Source organism: Papio anubis, chromosome 16 (genome assembly GCF_008728515.1).
Source record: "Papio anubis isolate 15944 chromosome 16, Panubis1.0, whole genome shotgun sequence".
Lineage (NCBI taxonomy): Eukaryota > Metazoa > Chordata > Mammalia > Primates > Cercopithecidae > Papio > Papio anubis.
Window position 1 is genome coordinate 18073549 of NC_044991.1, and position 26092 is coordinate 18099640.

General features: G+C 43.9%; 1 protein-coding gene and 1 long non-coding RNA gene across 6 annotated transcripts in view; both read left to right on the plus strand.

The window, feature by feature from the left end:
* SYN3 (synapsin III) overlaps positions 1–26092 on the plus strand; it is a 543931-nt gene that overhangs the window by 348959 nt on the left and 168880 nt on the right. The window lies entirely within an intron of this gene.
* LOC108580724 lies at positions 314–5281 on the plus strand. Its single transcript, XR_001892241.3, has 2 exons — positions 314–2909; positions 3909–5281. It is a non-coding gene; the product is annotated as an uncharacterized LOC108580724 (long non-coding RNA).

The following is a 26092-nucleotide window of genomic DNA, read 5'->3' on the forward strand; positions in this document are numbered from 1 at the left end:
TTTAGATGCTTCTATTTATTTATTTATTTATTCATTTATTTATTTATTTATTTGAGACGGAGTCTCGCTCTGTCGCCCGGGCTGGAGTGCAGTGGTGCGATCCCGGCTCACTGCAAGCTCCGCCTCCCAGGTTCACACCATTCTCCTGCCTCAGCCTCCTGAGTAACTGGAATTACAGTTGCCCACCACCACGCCTGGCTAATTTTTTGTATTTTTAGTAGAGATGGGTTTTCACCATGTTAGCCAGGATGGTCTCAATCTCCTGACCTCATGATCTGCCCGCCTCAGCCTCCCAAAGTGCTGGGATTACAGGCATGAGCCACCACGCCTGGCCTATGCTTCTATTACTTTATTTTTGTCTTGGGAATCAGTGAGCTCAACAATGGATAAGATATCCATGTCACTAATTCTCTGTGCTTCAGAAGATCATACATAAATAATTAGATTTGTTGTTTACTGTCTACATTGTCCATATCTATTATGTGTTACCAAAATATGGAAAATAAATACATGAATTTATTCTTTAAAGAAAATCAAGAAAATGCTTAAATCACACACACAAAAATAAGTTCCTCAGTATGGTTTTCTTTGTGTTTTTTCTTCTTATTTGAGGTTCATCGAGCTTCTTGGGTTTAAAATTTCCATTAAGTTTGGAAACATTTTTTCATTAATATTTTCAAAATCTTTTCTGTGCTCCCCTCTCTTCTTCTGGGATTCCAATAACACATAAAGTCAGACTGTTGGCTATTGTTCCACAGCTCACTGCAGCACTGTTTTGTTTTCTTTTTCTGTGCTTTATATTGGGTAGATTCTATTGCTACAGCTTCAACTTCAGTTATCTTTTCTTCTGTAGTATATAATCTGCATTTAATTTCACTTAAAGTATTTTTCATTTCAGATATTATATTTTTTATCTCTATAAATTCTATGTGCATCCTTTTACATCTTTAACCTCTTTCTTCAGCACCTCCATGTTTTTCTCTATATTCTTGGACATATTTGTAAGACTTAATGGCAGCTTTTTAATGGTCCTTGTCTACAAATTCAACCTTCATAATAATTTCTTGATCTGATTCTGTTGATTCATTTTTCTCCTGGTTATGGTTTATATTTTTCTGCTTCCTTACATACCTGGTAATTTTTTTTATTGGATGCCGGGTATTGTGATTTTATGTTCTTAGATGGTGGATTTCATTGTGTATATTTTAAGAACACTAGATTTTGTTCTGATGAGCAGTTAAGTAATTGCATCAGTGGGAGGGCAGTTTCTGTAACAGCTAATTATTCATGGATGGAATCACAAGTCCTCACTGAAGCTTTTTAAGCCAGAATGTGACTGAATCAACTATGTATTTCTTTAAAAATCAGTCTTACTATTACTCTGCGGAGAACGTAGAAACAGCAGTGGATTCTAGAAGGCTAATTCTGAGTCTGTTGAGAAAAGTGATTATGTTGACTTGCTTTCAGGGAAGCGGCAGTTAAGACAGGGCATATTTAAATACGTTTAGAATGTATAGGACTTTGGGATTGGTTGAATGAATATGAGGAGCTGATGAGGGAGAAGTAGTTATCGAGGATGATTCCCATTTCTGGAATGAGCAACTGAGTAAATGATGGTGTCACTTATTCTAACAGAACAGTGGAAATTTGGGGTGAAAAACCATGAGTTCTGTTTTAAAGATGTGTTACCTATGAGACACCCAAGTGGTTGATGTTAGGCAGGCTGCTGGTCTGAAGTTCAATAAAGAAATCTGGGCTGAGGCTGCTTCATATTACATGGTGTTTAAAGCTATTTTTCATTTGCAGCCTAGAAGCACTGGCCATATGAATGCTTGTCTAATCCCCTAGAATTGTGAGGTCTTGGAGGGCTGGCTTGATGTGTTGTCCTCTTGTGTCTTCCAAAGTTGCTTGATGCATTGATTGGCATGTGACAGGCGCTTAGTGAGTGTTTGTGAAAGGGACAATGGCTGTCGGGGACTCCTTCTTCCATGTTTCTGAGTTTCCCATTGCCTCCTGGTTGTCTAAAAAGTTGCCTTAAATTTCATTGTTCTTGTTTGTTTTTCTAGTCCCAGCAGACTTTTCAAATTAGCATGCTAGTCATTTGTGGAGGGTCATGACCCTCCCTTGTTTACAATAGGGCCATATTATGTCAGCTCAGAGATCCTATCCTGGAGCTGGAGTTGGGACCAGATAATGCAGGAAGCCACATCCCTTCCAGGGAGGCTGCTGTCCAAGGCTTGGGCTACTTGGGCAAAATCGCTGATTCCCAAGGGATACTTAAAGTGTGTGGAATTTCACAGACTTCACATGAGCTTATGACTCTCATAGTCTCCATAGTCAATCCCTGAGTTAACCTGAAAGTTGCCCAAAGGAGGGAGGAGTCAAGCCTATTTTAAAAAGAGGAAATATCTGAAGGCTTGGAATTCAGAGACACTATATGAAATTTCGGGCAGAAATTTTTGATTGTTGGAACGAGCTTTGTTCTAGGAGCAGAGAACCTGAGTTGTGGGCCTGAGATTCATTGTATAATGCTGAGAAAACAACTTCCCTTCTTTGGTCCCATTACCCCATCTAAAACTAAGAAGATTGGATTCAGTGACCTCAGAGTGCTCTTCTATTTATTACATTCAGAGGAATTCTGTGTCCTGGGCAGTATGAGTCATAGACCTTGCCTCAAGGTGCTTAAAATTCTAGAACTGAGATGAAAGGTTGACTCTGATATTCCCATTAAGACAGACACCCTGTTTCCTACAAATGCGTTTGTATACAAATCTCTCTAGAGGAGAGGCCCTGTAGATGAAAAACAGAATCTTACTTTGGACTTCAGAAGTAAAACAGCTTTTAGAATTTTACAGCTTTATCCAGAAATGAACCTTAAATCTTTTTTTGTCTATCCTCATCTTTTGAAGGTAAACAAATTGGGCCCCGAGAGGGAATATGACTTGGCCAAGGTCACACAGTGAGTCCGTGGTAGAGCCTAACTCAGCACCTACCCCTGTCCCTGCACACACAGCACCCTAAATCTCATGAAAGCTGTTTCTCCACCACTCTCTCCCTTTTGGCACCACCTCCTGTCTCTGCAAGCTCTGCTGTCTCTGCAGTGGAACATTCCTGCACAGAGGGGATTAAAAGAGCAGGGGTGGAATGCTAAGCCTCCCTGCCCATTGGCAAGAGCATTTCTCCTGAACTGAGCCCAGCAGGGTTCTGGGGAGCCCAACAGCCCATGTGGAGGTCTGGGTTGTCAGAACCAACTTCAGTCCACATGCCAGGGGCTGTCCACACCCTGCCCTCCATCAGGTAAAGCCCCCCAAAACAAGTAGTCCATGGTGGGAGCACTGCAGAGTTTGGGTGTTGTCCTGTAGTCTTTCTGGGCCAACTCTTTCAATGTGCTCCGCCAAGCTCAAAGGAGCCATTGGAGACCCTGGGCCAAGCTCTGTGGGAAGCCCGGCCAAGTTTCGGAGTGTCTAGCGCCAAGGCTGAATGTCTGGTTCAGTGGAGAGTAAGTCCAGATGTTTGTCTCCGGTCAATCTCTTATTGGCTTTCTAACTTTCGGCCTGGATGACCTTTGGGGCCTCACAATCTTGTGTAGATAGAATGAAGACGATGTGTCACCCCACCATCCTGGAACATGTTATCTACTCTCCTCCATCCCATGTCACTGAGTACTTGCAGAAATTAATGTCCCATATCTTCTTCAAGTACAGAGAAGATAAATAATATTTACTTCCTACAGTTAGCTCTCAGTTAATCACCAAAGGGTGACATTAAGGGTATATAGATGCTCTAAAATTCTTTCAATAACAATGTGTATTTCCAATTGCATTTACTAACTACCTAAAATGATTCTGGAGCTTTGCTAGGTACTAAGGATAACAGAACTAATAATCCACCATCATTGCCCTTTACAGACTTTCTAATAATGAAGAAAAACAAACAAGAGTTACTATTTATAAAACACTAGCTTCTAAGGATGTAGGTCCTACAAACAAGAACAACAACAACAACTTTGCCACGTTTTTGGGTTTGGAATATCTGGGACAAGGATTAATTGTTCTGTGAAAGAAAGGGTAAGAGATTTTATAGGGGAGATGAACAGGTAGAGAATAGAGTGGATATAAATTGGCAGAATTTTGTGCACAATTCTGATAAGGTAACAGTGAAAGAGAAGCTCTGGTTAGCATCTCAGGCAAAGAAACTGGGGAGAAAAACCGTGATCAGTAGAGATTCATGCAGATATGTGATGTCAAACGCCTTCAGACCACACCTTGAAGTTGTCAGTAGAATCTACCACGTGAATTTTTTCTGAGGAATGTGAAGAGGTGCAGAGTTCTATACACTTCAGAACTTGAAGCCAATGGAGGGTATACCAGCTATCTATTGCCACAATAATGGTGTTTAACAAAACAGTCCCCAAACCTCTACATACAACAAACTATAAGTGTTTATTGCTCATGAATCTGGGGTCAGCTAGGGTTGGCGCTTCTGATCTTGCCTGGTTTTGTTCACGTAGCTGGGGGTCACCTAGATGTCAACTAACTTAGAATGGCCCAGAGGACTGGGCATCTCAGCTCTGCTCCGTGCATCTCTCTCGCTCCAGCACGCTAGCTCAGGCATGCTCTCATGCTGATGGCAGAGTATCAAAGTTCAAGCAGAAATGTGTGAGTGCTTGCTCAAGTCTGTATTTGTTTCAAATCCCCCTGGCCAGAGTAAGTCAAGTGACCAGACTCGGAATCAAGAACTAGAAAAATACACGTTGCCTGTGACTGTGAATGCACAGTGACTTATAGCATTCTAGGTGGTGACTGTTCTATCAGCCTCAGGATGACTTGAAGCAGAGTCCCCAGTTGACCCTCAGTGAACATGTTGCATCATGAAGAAATAGACTTTCTTTGTTTTAAGACATGGGATTTGGGAAATTTGGTACTTTTGTAAACATAGCCAACCTAGCCTATCATTACTGATACAACCATCTTATATGGATTGCTTATCATGTGCCAGGCATTACGTTAGGAACTTTATGTACATTTGGCATTTATTCATTCAAAAAATATTGAATGCCTCTTACATGCATAGAATTGAACTCAGTTCATCCTCATAACAACCCAGTAGGGTAGATATAATTATCTCAGTGTTATGAATGAAGAAACTGAAGCTCAAATTGCTTACATAATGTGTCCAAAATCATACAGCCAATAAATGGCAGAGCAGGATTTAAACACAAGTCTGTTGGATTCCAAGGATCATGCTCTGAGCTCCTTCATTCTCCTCCGTTTCTGTTGATGTTTCCTCCTGAGAACTGTCTATTTTAGAAAAGTAACTTGCCACTGTAGGTGAATTTTAATAGAGTGGCCCACTTAGATCAGGGCATTTAAAGCAGGAGAGGGTCTCTTCTTGGGCAGGATCCACATCCTAGTCCTGGTCAATGACCATGACTTTTAACACCAGCTGGAGTGATAGGGCACCTGGCTCCCTCACCAATGAGTTATGGTTCCATGGACAGAGAGAAATTTTTTCTTTCCCCAGTGTCTTTCCCCAAGCTGCAAGGAGGACATTGTTAAACGGTTTGGCAGCAGGAAGCCTGCTGCACCACAGGCAAAGCTAGAATGAAATTTCATTCTGGGGAGAGGTAAATCAGTGCTGGAGACAGGAGACACAAGCCTTAAGGCAAACCATGATAGGAAGGGGAAACAGAGAAAAGAGAATGGAGCCATCCTGACAATTCCTCCTTTCTCCTACAGAGAGAAGAGAGAGGGGATAGGAAGAGTAAGTTAAGAATAAGAAAGATGGGAAGAGCAGTTTTCACCCACTCAGGACAGGAATGCATTCATTTTTTCATCCAAGAAACATTTATTAAGCATCTGCTCTGTGTCAGCCATCATTCTGGTTGCTGGAAAACAGAAAACAAGTTAAATCATGGTCTCCATTTAGAGGAGATCACAGATGGGTGGGAAAGACACACTTGTAAACAAGTTAAAAGATGTTTACTGTACTCCCTTCTCTGAAACCCACTGAAAGCAACAAAAAGAATGAAAATATAACAGAAAATTCCATCTTCAATACAACTAGAAAATGGCTATGGGTTAAGATGATTAACTGCTCACCACAGGTCATTCCTGTCTTTCCATAATTGAGAGGAGTGGGTAAGGAACAATTACCTAGGAAGGGACCACATTTCTCAGCCCCTCCTTTGCATTTAGTTGAGCTATGTGATGAGTTCTCAAAGCTGGAATGTGAACAGATGTGATCTATGTCACTTCCGGGCCAGGATGGTCAGGAGATGGAAACGCCTTCTCTACTCTCTCTCTTTGCCCTTCCTATAGTAGAATTCAGGGTACTCCAAGACCCCTCAAAAGAGAAGGTGCCCAGGCCTCTGACTCATCATATGGCATCTGCCTGCTAACCAGGAACATTAGCACTGGACCCTTACACTAGTGAGAAATGAATATATAACATGTTAAACCATTGACATTTGGAGGTGTGTTCAGTTGTTACAGAAGCTAATATTATTCTAAAGAAAACAGGCTAAAACCCATATCTGCCACATTCAGTGAAGTTTGGGTTTCATCAGAGGAAGACAAAAAGAGGAGTCCTATATGTTGCCAGATTTTCTTGAAAGTAAGATAAAAGATCCCTAAAGGCCGAATAAATAATCATTTATTGGAGAAAAAAAAAGGAGTAGAGAATTAGGTGAGTCACAGAAGAGTAAAGTTCCCTATAGTGACTCATTTCTGTAAGGCAAAGGGCAAAGGAGACAGGGCTACGGATAGGGAGGCACTATGTGGATAGCCAGTAGTACAAACCCTGACCTCCATTGCTTAAATGTCTTAGAGGTGAGGTGGAAGAGAGAGGGAGCAGCAGTCAGCCTTGAAGCTTATCAGCAGAAGAGATGCATAAACATTAAATGACCAGTCGGGGAACCACAGATCTGTGGGGCTTTCTGGTGACCCACACTGACCTCATACTCATGGGAATGCTTCAAAACTCAGGGGAAATGTGTCCCCAGGGAAGAGCATATCTGATAAATTCTGAGACACCAAACTCAAAGGGAATCTGCTGGTAGCCCCAGCTTGACTCCATCCCTGAGAAAATAACAGACCAGAACAAGACGTTTCCAAAGTAAAACTACAAACAAACAGACAAGATCTAACGTGGGATGAAAAAACGAAAATGATAATGAAAGCCATTACAGAGGAGAAAATTAGCATCAGCAAAATGTGGGATTTATTCAGTTGATAATAGAATCACTAACATAAGAGACTTTTTAATGAAAGAAAAGGAGAAATAATAAAAACAGTGAAATAAAATAATGAAAAATAATACTTATGAAATATGAATATGCATGCTGGGCATTCCTAAAGAAAGGAACAGAGCAATGGGACAGAAACATATTCAAAGATATTATAAAAGAAAACTTTTCTGAACTAAAGGAATGCCTCTACAGAATTAAAAATGGTCTTAATATACCAAAGAACTTTCATGGAGAATGTTCAGTCAAAATTCTGAAGGAAAAATAAAGCTGGCCTCCAACTTCTCTTTATTCTTTGGTGCCAAAAGGAATAGGTACAAAATTCTGAAGGTATTATAACAGCACCTTTTCAAATTTAAAAATCAGTCTGGTTGACTTTCATGTATAAAGTAGCTGAAAGACATTCACCAGCACAAACTCAGAGAAAATAGTGCATAGCACTCATACGTTCAATAGAGGAGGTGGACAACTTGATAATGAAGTCTAGTCCCCCCCAAAATATATAGTCATTTCTCAGTATCCATGGAGGATTGGTTCTAGGATCCCCACATATACTAAAATCCATGCATACTTTAGTACTTACAGTTGGCCCTTTGGAACCCGTGGATACAAAATGTTGGTCCTGCCTATACATGATTTCATGTCCTGAGAATACAATATTTTTCATCCGCCTTTAGCTGTGGAGGCAGAACTAAGGGACATGGGGGGCAAACTGTATTTATTGGAAAAAATCCACATATGAGTGAACGAACACAGTTCAACTCTTTGTTCCAGGATCAACTGTACCAATATTATCAATTTAGGAATAGAAAAGCTGTAGAAAGTTAGCATTCATTGATGGTAAACATTATATCTATTTAAATATAGAACTGAGGCTAAACAGCTGAGAGGCTCCTGGTTAGAGAACAGAAGGTAAATATCCTAAACCACTAGAGAATGAAAAGAAATGACTTATCTGTGGCAGGGGAAGGGATATGGGGAAAGGTATACGTGCCCCAGTTTCTACATCTTTCATAGTCGAGAGTCTGTGGATATAAAATAAAATTGGTAAATCAACAATTAGATGTTTCAGTATACTATTTAAAGCATAATGGTAATCAGTTCAAGAATGAAAACCAGACTATAAACCTTCCAAATCATTATAAAGTGAGAGGACATTTTAAAAAATAAATAAATAAATAAATAAAAGGCTCACAAAACAAAGGAAAAAACAGAAACTGCAAAAATATAGCAAAAATATAGAAAACAAACATTTCATTTTAAACAACAGGATAAAATAAGATGACAGATTTCAACCAAATGTATCCAACAGAACATTAATGGAAACAGAATGTACATTTCTACAAAAATAAAGATGTTCAATAAAAGTACAAGTACAAGTTATAGGCTGGGCACAGTGGCTCATGCCTGTAATCCCAGCACTTTGGGAGGCTGGATTACTTGAAGTCAGGAGTTCGAGACCAGCTTGGCCATCATGGTGAGATGCTGTCTCTACTAAAATTACAAAAATCAGCTGGACGTTGTGGCTTACGCCTGTAATCCCAGCTACTTGGGAGGCTGAGGCAGGAGAATCACTTGAACTCGGGAGGTAGAGATTGCAGTGAGCCAAGATTGCACCACTGCACTCCTGCCTGGGTGACAGAGCAAGGCCCCATCTCAAAAACAAACAAACAAACAAACAAAACAAGCTACAGAAAAATAACGTTAGATTACCCGATTTGGGTCAAAAAACTACTACCTATACAGGGTAATTCTCCTTATCTACAGTTTTACTTTTCCCAGTTTTTAGTTACCCGAGCTCAATCGCAGTTCAAAAACATTAAATGAAAAATTCTAGAAATAAACAATTCATAATTTTTCAGTTGCACATCGTTCTGAGTAGCATGATGAAATCTCGTGCTGTCCAGCTCTGTCCTCCCAAAGACGTGCATCATGCTTTGTCCACTGTACCCACGCGGTCTATGCTACCTGCCTGTGAGTCACTTAGCAGCCATCTCAGTTATCAGATCGACATTGGTGGTGCGACAGGGCTTGTGTTCAAGTCACCCTGATTTTACTTCATAATGGCTGCATAGCACAACGGTAGTGATACTGACATATTATTTTAATCATTTTATTTCATTATTAGTTATTGCTGTTAATATCTTACTCTGCCTAATTTATAAATTGAACTTCATCATATGTATGTATATAATTGGAAAAACATAGTGTATATATATATAGGGTTCAGTACTATCTGAGGTTTCAGGAGTCCACTGGTGGTCTTGAAATGTATCCCCCTCAGATAATGGGGCTACTGTACATCCATCCGTCCTTATGTATGCTTACTTATACATAGAAATTTCTGGAAGCCCTCCAAATGTATTGCTACTTGTGATTAGCTTTGGGACATGGTGCTGGAAAGATTTGAGGAGGAGAGGGATTCTGTTCTTCGCTTTATACTGGAAAGATGTAGTACATCTGTATTTTGAAATGTAACTTAAATATCAAGTGTGTATAATACCGTATGAAAAATGCCATAATGGCAGACCCTACAAAGACAAGGCTTTGGGAAGTGATGGGAGAGAGGAACTAATTATGACTAATTATGCCTGAGGAAGCTAGAAAAGGCTTCAGAAGAGTGGGTGACACATGAGCTGAACTTTAAAGAATGGCTGTCTTTTTTTTGAGGTTGAGATCAAGCCGACAAAGCAGAGGCAGTGGAAACAGAAAAGCACACGGGTCTTTCACAAATGACAAGGCCTGTGGGGTGGTTGGAGCCCACAGTGCGTGTGTTGGTGGCCTGCGTTGGAGGCTTGGGTCTGCTCATCCTAGGGCCTGAACGCATGCTAATTGACACGCTGTGCTGGGGTCAGGAATGATGCAGAAGAAAGCAAACGTCATTTCTGGGTAGAGGACCAAAGGCTGGCCATCCTCTGAGCTCCAGCAGGCCAATGGGGACGCAGAGGTGGCTTCTCAGGGTTTCCCCACCTCCCAGGCTGCTCTGAGTCTCAGATCCTCAGGACCAGGCAGTGGTTGTTTGCAGCAGCTTCTGAACTGAAGGACCTACTAGCTCATGTGTTGCATTAAGATTCTTTGGGCTGTGTCTCTGCTTCAGTCTTTTCTCTCGTCTTTTTTTTTTCTTTTCTGTGTCAACGACAAACAAAAAACAAAACAAAAAACAATGACCACAGCAGCTCTAGAGTAACATCACTTCCTTCCTGCAAGGCTACCAATTACCCCAGTTGTTTTCTTGTTTTTGTTCCAAATGTTCAAGAGAGATAATCTGATTGGCTTGCATGGGACTCCAGGGTCCAACCCTGGTCCCACCTGCTACCAGTGTATTTCCTATTAGGGAAAATAAACTTTTGCCCCAGGAGCTCATTCCATGGATGGAGGCGAGAGACAGTTTCAGAAAACGTGGTGAGGGCCTTCAGGTGTCTTCTAGACTCTGCTTTTATTGGTGGGCATCTTAGCAGGTGGCTGCATTTCTTCCTATTTGCCCCTCTCTCTCTGCCCCATGCCTCACTTATACTTGGCCCTTTCTCTCCCCTCCCTGCCGCCCCCAGAACTAAGCCAGCTCACAAGATTCTGAAGGCGGCTTAGCCAAGCGTTTCTCCCCCGTAACTACTTTCCTCTCATTCTCCTCTGATCTGGAGTACTCCCTGCAAAGTCTCCCAATCCCAGTCTTCACCCTCATCTGATTCATTGAAATGCTTTGAGATTATGGGAGGGTGGATGTAGAACTATCGTTACTTTTCGGGAAGGCAAACATCTATTTCTCTTCTGTCAAGCAAGACCTTACCTAAATCCTGGCAGACACGCAAACATATGGCTTCTTTTTAAAAGTTCCCCAGAAAAGTAAAGGCAGCCCATGTCCCTGGCTACTCCTTCCCAGATCCACCTGCTAAGGGAAGTTCTCCCTTACAGCTAACCAGGAGCTCCAGAGGGTGACCAGCTGCCTCTTGCTCAGTCTTCATGGCTGGCATCCTCATGACCAGTCTGACAAGCACAGCGCTGTCCTGGCAGTAGTCTTCTTCCTGATTTTGAATCAAGCTGTGTTGATGTTCCACAGAGCCCAGGGTATGGGTGAAGGGACTGGGGCACCCAGCAAGGCCACCGGTCAGTCTCTGTGAGACTGCAGGAGTGGGAGGGGAATGCAGAGGGGTGACGTTCTGTAGGAGAGAAAAAAGGGAGGCAAGCATGGACTGAGAAACCAAGCTTTAAAGGAGCGGCTTATTCCACAAATGTGTCACCCCAAGCTCCCTCTTCATCCCATTTTTGGCTTTCCCAGTAGCCTGAGCCCACTGCCTCCTCATCCTGTGGGGCTCAAATTCAATGCCACCTCCTCTTTCCTACCAGTCCAGCCTCTGCCTCTGGAGTGTGATGCTTACAGACTTCTTTCTCCCATTTGCAGGGGGCAGGCTCATGAGCCCTCCCTTCCCACGTGGGCAGAAGAAATGAAGGTAAATTGGTCTCTGCCCTAGAATCAGAACTGTCCCCTGATGTCCTTCCTTGATCATCTTTAGCTTCTTCCTCCCTGTCTTCCTGGGAGCACCTGATCAGCCTTTCTTCCTGCCACAGCTTCCTCCTGGTGGAGGGATGCAGGGAAGGTGGAGAATTCCCACCACTACCACCTCCCGAAAATCACCTGCCTGACATGCCGGGGACAGTGCAGTTAGTAAACTGGGGGCATCGATATCTGGAAGGAGCTCCTGAGCACAGGGAAAGGGGATGAAACTACTGCTCCCATAAGAGTGACCCCATCCAAATAAAGCCATAACAGCTGGCTCAGGTCCATCTGAGCCTCAGGAATCCAGGCTCAGAGTGGTGAGAAGAGAGTCAGAAAGGAGGTAGGCGTGGGGAAAGAGTATGTGCTTTGTGAGTGTCTTAATCCATTTCTGCTGCTATAACAAAAATACCATAGACTGGGATGTTGAAACAACAAATTTATTTCTCATCATTCTGGAGGCTGTGATGTCCAAGATCAAGGCACTAGCAGATCCAGTGTCTAGTGAGGGGTTGTTTCTTGGTTCATAGATGGCATCTTCTAGCTGTATCTCCACAGGATAGAAGGGGAGATGGATCTCTCTTGGGCTTTTTTTTTTCTTCTTCTTTTTGAGAGTCTCACTCTGTCAACCAGGCTGGAGTGCAGTGGCACGATCTCAGCTCACTGCAACCTCCGCCTCCTGGGTTTAAGTGATTCTCCTGCCTCAGCCTCCCAAGTAGCTGGGATTACAGGCGCCCACCACCATGCCTTGCTAATTTTTGTATTTTTAGAAGAGACGGGGGGGTTTCACCATGTTGGCCAGGTTGGTCTCAAACTCCTGACCTCAGGTAATCCTCCCGCCTTGACTTCCCAAAGTGCTGGGATTATAGGCTAAGCCACTGCGCCCAGCCTCTTGGGCCTCTTTTATAAGGGCACTGAGAACCCATTCATGAAAACTCTGCCCTCATGATGAATCACTTCCCAAAGGCCCCGTCTCCTAACACCATCACGTTAGGATTTGGTACTTAAACACATGACGATTGAGAGGACATAAACATTCAGGCCATCATGAGGACCAGAGAATCCAGCTCTCTCCTTGACCCTCTTGGTGGCCTTGGACAAGCCACGGTCTCTGGGCTCTAGTTTTCTCGCTATTAAAAAACACTAAGACCAGTTGGTGCCCAATAAAGGAAGCTGCTGTAATTTTGTCATTTAGGAAACAAAGAAAGCAGGTAAGAATTCCAGTTCCTATTTGTGCCTCCCCAGGAGATGCCCTGGAGGAAACTCAGGGCCAGAATAGCCCCATTCCTTTAGAACATGAGAAGATCACAGAGTAAAGGTCACTGGGCAGAATAAATGACTTCCTGTATCTTACTCCAGTTCTCATGGTACCCTGTGACATGAGAGTCCCTATTTTACATATGCAGCAATGAAGGCTCAGAGCAGTTCAGTCCCCAAAGTCACCTGGCCATTAGGTGGCAAAGCCGGGATTTCAACCAGGTCTGTCTGACTCAACGTCCAGAGGTCACTCACTTTCCACTCATACTGACACGCAGCAGGGCATAGACTACTGTAGCCTCTGCCCTAGACTAGATTTTCAGCTGCCCAATCTCTGCAGAGACCCTCCCTCCCCTAACCCATCTCTGTAATCTTCAATGTACCTGCTACCCCCACTATCCCTAGTTGTACCAAAAGTTAGATGAGAAAAGAAATGATTTTTTAAATTGCCTATTATGTGCTGTGTGTTTCCACCACAAATCCCAAAAGACATATAATTATTCCCATTTTGCAGTTAAGGAAATTGAGGTTTGGGATCTTAGGCCAGTTGCCCAAGGCCCCAGTGCTAACACAAGGAAGAGCAAGCATTCAAAGCGGGCTTTGCTCACTCCCAGGCCCCTGCCCATGGCTGCCTCTCCCTAGACACCAGAGTAAGTATTTTACCCGCTGAGGACTGCTTCAGGACAACCACCGGCACCGAAAAACACAGCCCGGCATGGGAGGCACAAGGAGGCTTCCGTCCAGTGAGGAAATCAAGAAAGAAGCATGGCTGGACAGCCCCCAGGCAGGGAATTTAGGAGGAACGGGAATGGTGGAGGACAAGGCTCTGCCTGAGGTGCAGGTGAAAAAAAATCTCTTTGAAAAACCGGGTACGGAGACGTGGAATGAAATATGGGCTACCATCCAAGCTTTGGGATTTAGGTTGTTTTCCAAATTCCTATCAGAAATCCCATAATTGAAAGGGATTGAAAGCAGGTCATTATGTCCCAAGCAGCAGACAGTGAGGATCAAGAGTTTTCAGGCTGCCCAGAGCCAGCTAACAAAGGGAAAAATATTTCTCTTTCCCCCCCAGTATTAGCCCAGTAACATTCCCACCTCGGGCAAGACTTCCTGCCACTGAAAAATATATATGTTGACCAATTTTGAATGGAAAGCAGCAGAAGTAACTGTTCTCCCAGCCAGTAGAACCAGAAGCACAGGCCAGAGCACCACACTAAGGCCTCATGATTGGGAGTTTATGTTGTCATGAGCCACAGACCCATGGAGTCACTTATGACCCCCTGACTTTCCGTTTCGTCATCTGAACGTGCCCAACATGGAAGTGGGGTTGAAGGCTCCACTGGACATTAGAGTTGATACAGGTGTACAGACGTAAGCATTTACTCAGCCACATCCAACCAATATTTATTGAGTGCTTTCACATATACTCTGACATCCACTGGGGATATACAGAGTTGAACAAGACTGACTCAGACTTTGTCCTGGAGGTGCCCTGGAGTCTCAAGGAAGCAGTGTCTGGGGAACAAATAAGGGCAGTTGATGACTGAACTATGGCTGTGCCGATTGCTGTGAAGGGGAATCACAGGATGACCTGACCTGGGAAGGTGACATTTGGGCTGAGATGATAACAGTAAAAATCACAATAGCTGACACTTACATGGCACTTAGGATGGGCCAGCACTATTCAGAGACCACGGGGATTCTTTGGAATTAACAATAGGAAGAGATGTGAACAGAGAATGCCAGACAGATAGGGAGGCATGGACAAAGTCCTTCAAGGTGGGAGGGAAACAGCAGGTTCGAGGAGTTGAAAGACTATAGTAATGGGGAGAGTTCATACAAGGTGAACTCAAGAGGGAGGCGGGAGTGGAGCAGGGTCTTTTCTTCTCTTTGGAAACCAATCAAAGTTTTAAGCAGAAGAGTGACAGGACCAGAGGGTAGTTAGGAAGATATTGCAATGGGCCTGGCAAGAGTTAATCGGGGCTTAGACTTAGCAGGCAGCAATGGAAAGAGAGGGAAACAGAATGAAGGCAAGATATATCTAAGAGGCAGACTGGCCAGGCACAGTGGCTCACGCCTGTAATCCCAGCACTTTGGGAGGCCAAGGTGGGCAGATCACTTGAGGTTGGGAGTTCAAGAATAGCCTGGCGAACATGGTGAAACCCTGTCTCTCCTAAAAATACAGAAAATTAGCCAGGCGTGGTGGCGGGCGCTTGTAATCCCAGCTACTCGGGAGGCTGAGGCAGGAGAATTGCTTGAACCCAGGAGGCAGAGGTTGCAGTGAGCTGAGATCACGCCATTGCACTCTAGCCTGGGTGACAGAGCGAGACTCTAAATAAATAAATAAATAAATAGATGGCAGACCCACTGGGTCTTCATGTTTGATGAGTACCAAGGAGAACACTCAGCTTGAGCCTGGGCACCTGGGGTGGTGCTGGCACCAGTTTTCTGAGATGGAGAAAGCTAGAGGAGGGAAGAGGTGATGGCACTGCAACAGTCAGTTCTGGTCTGAGAAGCAGCAACTCCTCTTTGCTTCAGTTCCAGCTCTGCTGATATTTAGTTGTGTGACTGTGGCTAAGGCATTTCATAACATCAAAATCAAATGGAGCAGCTGGGCCAGGCGCAGTGGTTCATGCCTGTAATCCCAGCATTTTGGGAGACTGAGGCAGGTGGATCACCTGAAGTCAGGAGTTCAAGACCAGCCTGGCCAATATGGTGAAACGCCATCTGTACTAAAAATACAAAAAATTAAATGGGCGTGGTGGTGGGTGCCTGTAATCCCAGCTACTTTGGAGACTGAGGTAGGAGAATCATTTGAACCTGAGAGGTGGAGGATGCAGTGAGCCGAGATCGTTCCACTGCACTCCAGCCTGGGTGCACTAGAGCAAGACTCTGTCTCGAAAAAAAAAAAAAAAAAAAAAAAAAAAATGGAGGAGCAGCTGGACTAGACAATCTGTAGAGCAGGCATTTCAAATGGGTGACTTGGGAAGCTGGATTAAGGCGGCATGAGTGGTTCATTTGACCCACACGTATCAGTGTGGTAAATCCCCATAGCAATCTAAATTTCTGACTTCTCTTGAGAAAAAAAAAAAAGGAGATCTAGAAGATGTGCAGCACTCAGTCTACATCAGATCCCCACATGGCGATGGTCGGCAGAGTTGAGTGGCAGTTGTCACTGCGGGATACAGACACTTCTCCTGCTCCAGGACCCTCATCCCCTTCCACTCACCCATATGCCCCACATGGCCCCTGTTGAGGATAATACCCTTTTTCTATATAATAAGAGGGTAACTCAAATCATCAGTTATTTCTCAAGCTTATCTAACCCATATCGCTATATTATTCCTTTTTAGATTAAAAAGAAATAAAAAAGAACAAGAAAAATGAAAATTAACATTATAAAAGGCCTCTTGCAATTCCACTACCCAGAGAAAATTGCCATGAAATTGGGATGTGTTTCCTGCTAGTTTTGCTTGATAAAATTGGGATCATATTAAATGTATTTTTAATGACTTTTTTCTCACTAATACTATAACAGGCACATTTTCCCATCCTATTAAAAATTCTTTGGAAACATAATTTGGAAAGCCTATATAATTAGCTGAATAATTTAAGCAATTATTCCAGGATCATTTCTTAAATTTGTAGATACATCTAAACTCTGATTATTTCTTAAGACAACTTCTTAGAAATGGGAGGTTGAGGTCAAGGCGAATGTTATACAGTATTGCATCAGTTAATGACTGGGTTATGTCGTGAGCAATGCATCGTTAGCCAATTTCATCATTATATGAACATCACAGAATACACTTACACAAACCTAGATATTCTAGCCTACTACACACCTAGGCGAGATGATACAGCCTGTTGCTCCCAGGATACAAACGTGTGCAGCATGCTACTGTACTACTGAATACTGCAGGCCATGGTACTACAGTGGTATTTGTGTATCTAAACATAGAAAAGGTGCAGTAAAAGTATGGCCACAAGATAAAAAATGGTACACCTGTATAGGACAGCTCCATTACAATCTTGTGGGACCACTGTTGTATATGCAGTTCCTTATTGACTACAGTGTCGTTATGTGGCACACGACTATATTTTTAAGGCTTTCGAAGTGTTGTCAAATTGCCCTGCAGAAAGTTTGTTCTCATTTTCATCATATATCTTGCCAATTTTGGATGTTATCACTTTCGAAAAACTCCTTGAAGAAGCTTTCCAGGTAGGGATATAGGAATCACCTGAGGAAGCCCTGCTGTCAACAGAAACCATACCTTGCGTTTGTAGAGCAGGAATTGTCAAAGTTCTTCTGTAAAGTCCAGATAGTAAATAGAATAGGAAAATGTCCTTGACATAATGTTACTTTTCTGTTTGCTGGCCATAAAGTCTGTCACCTGGCTCTGCTGCTGTAGTGTGAAAGGAATGTAGCCATATGTGAACAATGGGGCATAGCTGTGTCCCAATAAAACTTTATTTATAAAAAAAAAGTCAGTGGACTCTTTTAGCCCATGAGCCACAGTTTGCCAATTCCTACTTTATCTCATTTCGTCCTCCCAACAATCTTGAGAAGAAGATAGGGCAGGAAATGAGTGTGCCTGTTACATTGATAGAGAAACTGGGGCTCAGAGAAACCAAGTAACTTTTTGACAGTCACACTGCTAGTAATTGGAAGAGCCAGAACTTGAACCCACATTTTCTGACTTCTATTTTGGAGCTCTCTTTATTGCATTACTTATTTATTTATTTATTTATTTTGAGACGGAGTCTCGCTCTGCCACCCAGGCTGGAGTGCAGTGGCCGGATCTCAGCTCACTGCAAGCTCCGCCTCCCGGGTTCACGCCATTCTCCTGCCTCAGCCTCCCAAGTAGCTGGGACTACAGGCGCCCGCCACCTCGCCCGGCTAATTTTTTGTATTTTTAGTAGAGACAGGGTTTCACCGTGTTAGCCAGGATGGTCTCCATCTCCTGACCTCGTGATCCGCCCGTCTCGGCCTCCCAAAGTGCTGGGATTACAGGCTTGAGCCACTGCGCCCGGCCTCTTTATTGCATTACGAACCCCTTTTCATGAATGTGTAGCAATGACAGTTAAAAAGCCATGAATGTAGAAAATATCCAAGGCATTTTGCCAAATGCATGGTGTGCTTGAGGGCTCAAAGTTCAGCAAGGGAAATCCTAATTCAGTGCTTTCAACTGCAAGAAAGTGCTTTGCAGAGTGCCTGGCATTGTGAAGAGTTAGCGTTCATGGCAATGTTTGACAACGATGTGGTTGCAGTTTTAGAAAAGAGCTTGGTGGCCGGGCGCGGTGACTCACGCCTGTAATCCCAGCACTTCGGGAGGCCGAGGCGGGCGGATCACGAGGTCAGGAGATCGAGACCATCCTGGCTATCACGGTGAAACCCCTTCTCTACTAAAAATACAGAAAGTTAGCTGGGCGTGATGGCGGGTGCCTATAGTCTCAGCTGCTCGTGAGGCTGAGGCAGGAGAATGGCGGGAACCTGGGAGGCGGAGCTTGCAGTGAGCCGAGATTGGGCCACTGCGCTCCAGCCTGGGCGACAGAGCGAGACTCCATCTAAAAAAAAAAAAAGAAAGAAAGAAAGAGAAGAAAAGAGCTTGGTGATGGTGGAAGGCAGCTGAATTAATAAACTCTTTCAAATGCAAGTCACAGAAAACCCAACTCCAAGTAGTTAAGAGAAAAAGGAAAGTCATTGTTTTTGTTTCTTAGAATTCCAGGGCCAATGGCTTCAGGCACAGCTGGATCCAGGACCTGAAATCATGTCATCAGGGCTCTATCACTGTCTCCTCTCTCTGTTTTGCTTGCCCCTGCTTCATTATTTAGATTAGATCACTTTATGTGGTAGACAAGAAGTCTTCTGCAAGCTCCAGCTGTGTTCAAGAGAAAGGAAGACCCACTCTCCTAACACCATATTTCAGTATTTCATAGAAGAACTCTGATCGTCCCTTCTTGGGTCATGTTCCCCCACTGGATCAATCATTGTTCCCAGGAGGGATGCAGCACTCTGATTAACCACTGCTGTTTGGGAATCTATGCATCATATTTGATGGTCAATTAGGATCACATGGGTGGGAAAGGGATTGTTCCTTTTAGGAATGAATACTAGTGGACCAAAAGACCACAAATGCAGCAAAACAACAATCTGAAGAGACCTGCATCCATCCATTCAGTGAGGGCCCCAGTAGCAAGAGAGCCTGAGAATTCTCCCAGAGATTGTGGTGCGAGCTTGCTTGCTAGTATACTTCTAGACCATAAGGGGAAAGTAGAGGAGGGTATTGTTTTGGGTTAAATTGTACCCCCCCCACACAAAAAAGGTAAGGATGATGACATCTGCAAGGACCATATTTCCAAGTAAATACTTCCTTCCGAAGTACTGAGCATTAGGACTAGCGTGAGGACATCTTATAGATGTCACCACAGTATCACCGTTGTCATTATAGGAAGACAGCCATGTGAAAATAGAAACCCACGGGAACACCGTGTGGTGACAGAGGCAAAGATTGGAGCGACACAGCTGTAAGGCAAGGAATGCCGAAGATTACCAGCAACCGCCGGAAGCTAGGAAGAGGAAGACCCTACTTATTTCAGACTTCCAGCCTCCACAACCGTGAGAATAAATTTCTGCTGTTTTTAAGCCACCCGATCTGTGAAGCAGAGCTAGAGGAGCCCCAAGAAACAAGCATTCCAGGCAGAAGAAATGGCACCAGGAAGGCACTAAGGGCATAAAAAGTATGGCCATGGAAACCTAAAGAGGAGAGAGTTCTAAGGAGGAGGGGCTTGGTCAGCCTGATCACCTACCCCAGGAATGGGGAAGGCAATTAGGATGCAGAAAATGTCGTGAACAGCATCTCCTGCACCGCCCCCACCCTGCTTTTCCCCACAGAAGAGAGAGCAGGACCACACCACTGATACGATCATGAATTATTTCACTGGCACGACAGAGACAAGCTCGCTTCATCATCACTTGCTGTGAGTCACCATCTGGCATTTTATTGGCTGATCTTCTTGCTCCTCTGCAACCCCTCTCACAACTATTTGTCCACTCTTGCATGAATGACCTTCCAGTTCTTGGGGGAAAGACCCTAATGTAGATATTTTCAAGAGCTTAGCTCTTCTGGGAAAAGTGGCAACAGCTGCCTGGCTTCAGGTGCCCTATGCAAATGCTTATTCTTAACGGAATGTGTCACAGCTAGCCTTGCCAAGGCACCTCCCAAGGGCATGTCTGCTAAATGATAGCAAACAGGTACCACAGAAGAGCTCTGTCTGGGCTTCTCCAAGAGTTTCTTCGTGTGCCTTTAGAAGGGCATGTGCCTACCTGCAGTCCAGGCATCCAGCCTATTCGTGGAGAAATAACATCACCCAGAATAAACACTGAATCGTCAAAAGCTGTGCAATAAAAACATTCTATCTACTCAAAGTCTCGTTTACATCCAGTGATGTCAAACTACTTAAACAACTCAACTCCAATCTAAGTGCCGGGACTAATAAACATCAGATGGGGTCTAAAGAGATAATGTACCTGAAAGCCTAGGACCCTCTGGGTGCTCCATAAATGCTACTGCCCTTCCTCCCTGGCTTCCAGAGCCTTCCACCCTAGAAGGGGATGAGTCGTCCTATATCTAATTCCTGGTGACTGCAGTAATCTCCAGACTGGCCTCCCTGCTTCCTCCCTTGCCCTTATCCGTATAGTCTCTCTATTCTCAATACAGCAGCCAGAGGCATCTTGCAAAATATAAGTCAAATCATGTCACTCCTCTGTTCAAGATCCTCAAAAGATCTTGGCTCTCAATCAGAGTTTCTCAGTCTCTACACAACTGATATTTGGAGCTGGATAATTCTATTTTGTGGGGGCGAACTTGTGCATTGTAGGATGTTTTGCAGAATCCCTGACCTTTGTCTACTAGAGGCCAGTAGCATCCCATCCCCACTCCCAAGTTGTGACAACCAAAAATGTCTCCAGACATTGCCCATATCCCCTGGGGTCAGAATGGCCCCTGGTTGAGAACCACTCCTCTGCACCCTCTGCAACCCCTGCTGCCCTGTCACCTCATCTCCCATGCCCTCTCCTCCCTCACTTTCCCAAGCTGCATCAGCCTTCTTACCATTCCACAGACCTACCAGGCAAGCTCCCACCTCAGAGCCTTTGTACCTGCTGTCTGTCTGGGGTGCTCTTTCCACAGACTGTCAGCTTTGTCACCTCATCTCCCATACTCTCTCCTCCCTCACTTCACCAAGCTACATCATCTTTCCCCAATCCCATGTGACTAACTCTCTTCCCTCTGCTAAGTCTCGGCTCAAACATCACCCTCATAATGTGGCTTTGTGACCGCTGTGTTTGAAACTGTGTCCACCATCCCATACCTCCAGGACTCTCTATCCCACTTGCCCTGCAGTTCGTTTCATACCTCTTCTTACTTTCTAGTACTTCATAACTTGTTTTATCTATTTATCGTTTTTAGTGTGTCTCCCACAACTAGAATGTAACTATCTATATGCCTTCATAGACCTATGAAGGCGGGGCTTTTGTTTGCTACATCCACTAATGGTGTTCTGAGTGCTTGGAACACCACCTGGTGCATAGGAAGTGTTTGCAAAATATTTGTTGAATAGAGTGAGGTACTATTGCAAATGGTGGATTGAGTCAACAGCTGCAACAGCCCAATAGGATGGAGAAAGCACTGTCTTCCCAGTCAGGTGAGCTGAAGTCCAGTCTTGCCCTGGTCACATATTGACCAGGAACCTCAGCCTCTCTGAGTTGTGGTTTTCTCATATGGTAAATGGGATCATATGTGGGTTCCATGGCTGTTGAGAAGATGAGAGGGCATGTAGGTGAAAGTGTATCTAGAACAAATCCAGGCACAAGGTAAATATCCAGACATTGCCAAATGTCCCCTGGGGTCAAAATGACCCCTGGCTGAGAACCACTCCTCCACACCCTCAAACCTGCCAGGCAAGCCATTTGGTACTGTCCCTGATCTTTGTCTGCTAACTCGATGCCAGTAGCATCCCACCTCCCACTCCCAAGTTGTAACAACCAAAAATGTCTCCAGATGTTGCCAAATATCCCCGGAGGTCAAAATGGACCCCCAGTTGAGAACCACTCCTCTACACCCTCTGCAACCCCTGTCGGCTCTGCCATCTCATCTCCCATACTCCGTCCTCCCTCACTTCACCAAGCTACATCAGCCTTCTTGCCATTCCTTGAGCCTGCCAGGCAAGCTTCCCACCTCACTTATCATAACAAGTGATATGTGAAACATAGAAAAGATTGATTGTGCTGAGCCTTAAATAAGAAGTAGAATTTAACAAGTAAAGATATGTGGAGAAGGGGAGGAATCACATCTTGCTGAGTTTCACAGCTTTCTTCTAGAGAATAGAAAAAAGTCAGCCCAGCCTACATTTCTGGAGCTGGGACATTTGATGTTAGCAATAGCCTAGATATATGGAAGGAACCTCAAGAGAGAGGAAAAACTAAGTTTGGAAATCCTTTGATTTTTGACTTTAGATGTTGACTTTGAAATATGCCATGAACATAAAAGAGAGGATAATGAAGGAGCTGGACTTGTAGCTTGGCACTGAAATTTACAACTCTGAACAAATAGGAAATTCTGAATCCAAAGGATGAAACCCATTAGCAAGTTGAGTACACAGGATTGCCTTCTGGAACAGGGAGTCAACCTAGATCTAAGGAGGCTTTGTTGGGCAAACCAGGTAAACCAGTTGGCCAGTCTGTGCAAGCAACAGTGTGAAAGTGCTGTCAGCCAGATCCCATCCCATTCAACAAGGTATCTTGATTTGAAAAACACACTGAACTAGATGCTGTGGAATACAGACGAAATTAGAGCATGACCCCTGTCCTCAAAGAGTTTACAGTCTTCTGGGGAAGACAAGCAAGGAAAAAGCAAACAGTACTATCAAGTAGAATAAACAAGTGTATGAATTCAGGCAGAGGCAAAGGGTATGGGAGCACAGAGAAGGGAGTGAATAATTCTGCCATAAAAAGTCAAAGGAGACCACATGGAGAAAATTGAATTTGAGCTGGAGCCACAGAAAAGGAAGCAGACTATCTGAGGATGTGGCTAGAATGAGAGATTTATCCAAGGCACCATGGTAAGCTGTAGTTTAGAAGTAAATAAAGAAGGACCCTTTAGAAGTAGAAATCAATAATTATTTATTTATTCATTCAATTACAGAATATTTCCTGAACCTCTATTAGGTGCCAGGCATTGAGGTGCTGAGGACATAAATAAACCAGACTAGGCCGTGCCCTCATGGAGTTTATATTCTAGTGGGAGAAACAGAGAAGAAATATATAGACAAGGTAAATAATCAAGGTAATTTAGTAAAATAAGCATGACGAAAACTACTGTGGAAGCTGTAAGGGGTACATTTCCAAAATATATAAAGAATTCCTAAAACTCAATAGCAAAAAAAAAAAAAAAAAAAGCCAAAAAACAAACCCCACCCAATTTTAAAGTGGGCAAAAACCTTGAATAGGTGTTTCTCCAAAGAAGACATACAAATGGCCAATAGGTATATGAAAAGATGCTCAACATGGCTAATCATTAGGAAACGAAAATCAAAACCACACTAAGATATCACCTCACACCTGTGAGGATGTTAGGATGGCTGTTATTTTTAAAAAGTGTTGATGAAGCTATGGAGAAATTAAAATACTTATACGCTGTTGGCAGGAATGTAAAATGGTGCGGCTGCTACGGAAGACAGTATGGAAGTTCCCTAAAAAAATAAAAGTAAAACCACCATCTGATCCATCAATCCCTCTTCTGAATATATAACCAAAAGAATTGAGATCAGGATCTCAAAGAAATACCTTCACTCTCATGTTCATTTCAGCATTATTCACAATAGCCAAAATATGGAAGCAACACAAAAGCCCATCAACAGATGAATGGATAAAGAAAATGTGGTATTGCCGGGCGCAGTGGCTCATGCCTGTAATCTCAACACTTTGGGAGGCCGAGATGGGTGGATCATGAGGTCAAGAGATCAAGACCATCCTGGCCAACATGCTGAAACCCCATCTCTACTAAAAATACAAAAATTAGCTGGGTGTGGTGGTGGCTGCCTGTAGTCCCAGCTACTCGGGAGGCTGAGGCAGGAGAATTGCTTGAACCCGGGAGGTGGAGGTTGCAGTGAGCCAAGATCGCACCACTGCACTCCAACCTGGGTGACATATCAAGACTCCATTAAAAGGAAAAGGAAAAGGAAGGAAGGAAGGAAGGAAGGAAGGAAGGAAGGAAGGAAGGAAGGAACGAAGGGAGGGAGGGAGGGAGGAAAAGGGAAAGGAAGGGAAGGAAAGGAAGAAGGAATGAAAGAGAGAAAGAAGGAGGGAAGGAAGGAAGGGAAAGAGAGAAAGAAAGAGAGAGAAAATGTGATATACTCATACGATAGAATATTATTTAGCCTTAATAAAAAGAAAGAAATCCTGATATTTTGCTACAACATGGATCGATCTGGAAGACATTATGCCAAGTGAAATAAGTCAGCTACAGAAAGGCAAACACTACATGATTCCCTTTAATGAGGCATCTAAAATAGTCAAAGAAATAGAGCAGCAGTTAAATTTCAGAGTTTAAAAAAGAAGAGCCAGCAAAGAAGATGAAGGAAGAGAAGAAAAACTGTGAGAGTTGTCCTGTCACACAAGCTGAGATGAAAAGTGTTTGCAAAGGAGAGGATGGCTCCTTAGTCAAATGCTTCTGATGAAAGAAGAAGAAAGAGGAAGGAGGAGGAGGAAGAAGAGGAGATGGAGAAGAAGGAGAGAAAGAGGAAGAAGGAGGAAGAGGAGGAGGGGGACGAAGGAGGAAGAAGGAGAAGGAGAAGAAGAGGGAGGAGGAGGAGGAAGGTCTTTCAACAACAGGGATGATCTTAGTAAGGGTACTTCCCATGGAGCAGTGGGGACAGATATGTGGTTAGAGTTTGTTGTCCTGCCTAGACTAATTGTTGAGGGACCTTGCCTGGATGTGGCTGGGGTGTTCTGTGTGATCTGACAGCACACATTTGGAGAGAGGTGGGAATCGACAGGAGAGATTCAGAAAGGAGAAGGGACGTCTGAGAGCCCATAGTGAGTTTGTGCTAGACTGGACTGGGCCGCAGGTACCTGGATTCTCCTGTCCAATGTTTTTCTTGCTTCACTTCATTGACTGGACTTCCATTCTAGAGCCAAATTTCATTTCCACCCTTTCTGTCGGGCTGTGACCATTACAACACCCAATCCCAGTCTGAATTCAGCCACGAGTCTCCCCAGATTGGGCCAATTCCTAAAGATGCCTATCCAATTGCCAAATCAAACTCTCATTCCAACCACACCTACTATTCAGCTCCTGGGAACTTCATGCCTCCCTGTGAGGCCTCACCTTCCTCATGACACTCCAGCAGAACTGAGTTCTTTGTAGTTCCCCAGACGTTATTTACATCTCCTTACCTTTGACCATGCTGTGTCTTCTGCAGGGAATCCCTTGCTCTGAATTCCTATCAACATACATGGCTATCTGTGTACACACACACACACACACACACACACACACACACACACACTTCTCTCCAGCTTGCTTTTCACTCAATCTTGTGTCTTTTTTTTTTTTTTTTTTTCCATTTTATTTTATTTTTGAGATGGATTCTCGCTCTGTCACCCAGGCTGGAGTGCAGTGGTGCTATCTTGGCTCATTGCAAGCTCAACCTCCCGGGTTCATGCCATTCTCCAGCCTCAGCCTCCCCAGTAGCTGGGACTACAGGCACCCGCCACCACACCCAGCTAATTTTTTTTGTATTTTTAGTAGACATGGAATTTCACCATGTTAGCCAGGATGGTCTCGATCTCCTGACCTCGTGATCCACCCGCCTCAGCCTCCTAAAGTGCTGGGATTACAGGTGTGAGCCACCGCGCCCAGTCGCTCTTGTGTCATTTTGATATGACTCTAATTTGTTTCTTTCAATGGTTTCAAAATATTCTTTGATGTGATTGGGCCACAATTTATTCCACCAGTCCCCTACCTATGCACACTGCCCTGCAGTCTCCCATGTCCCATGAACAATGGTACAGTAACCATCCTAGTACAGATGTGTTA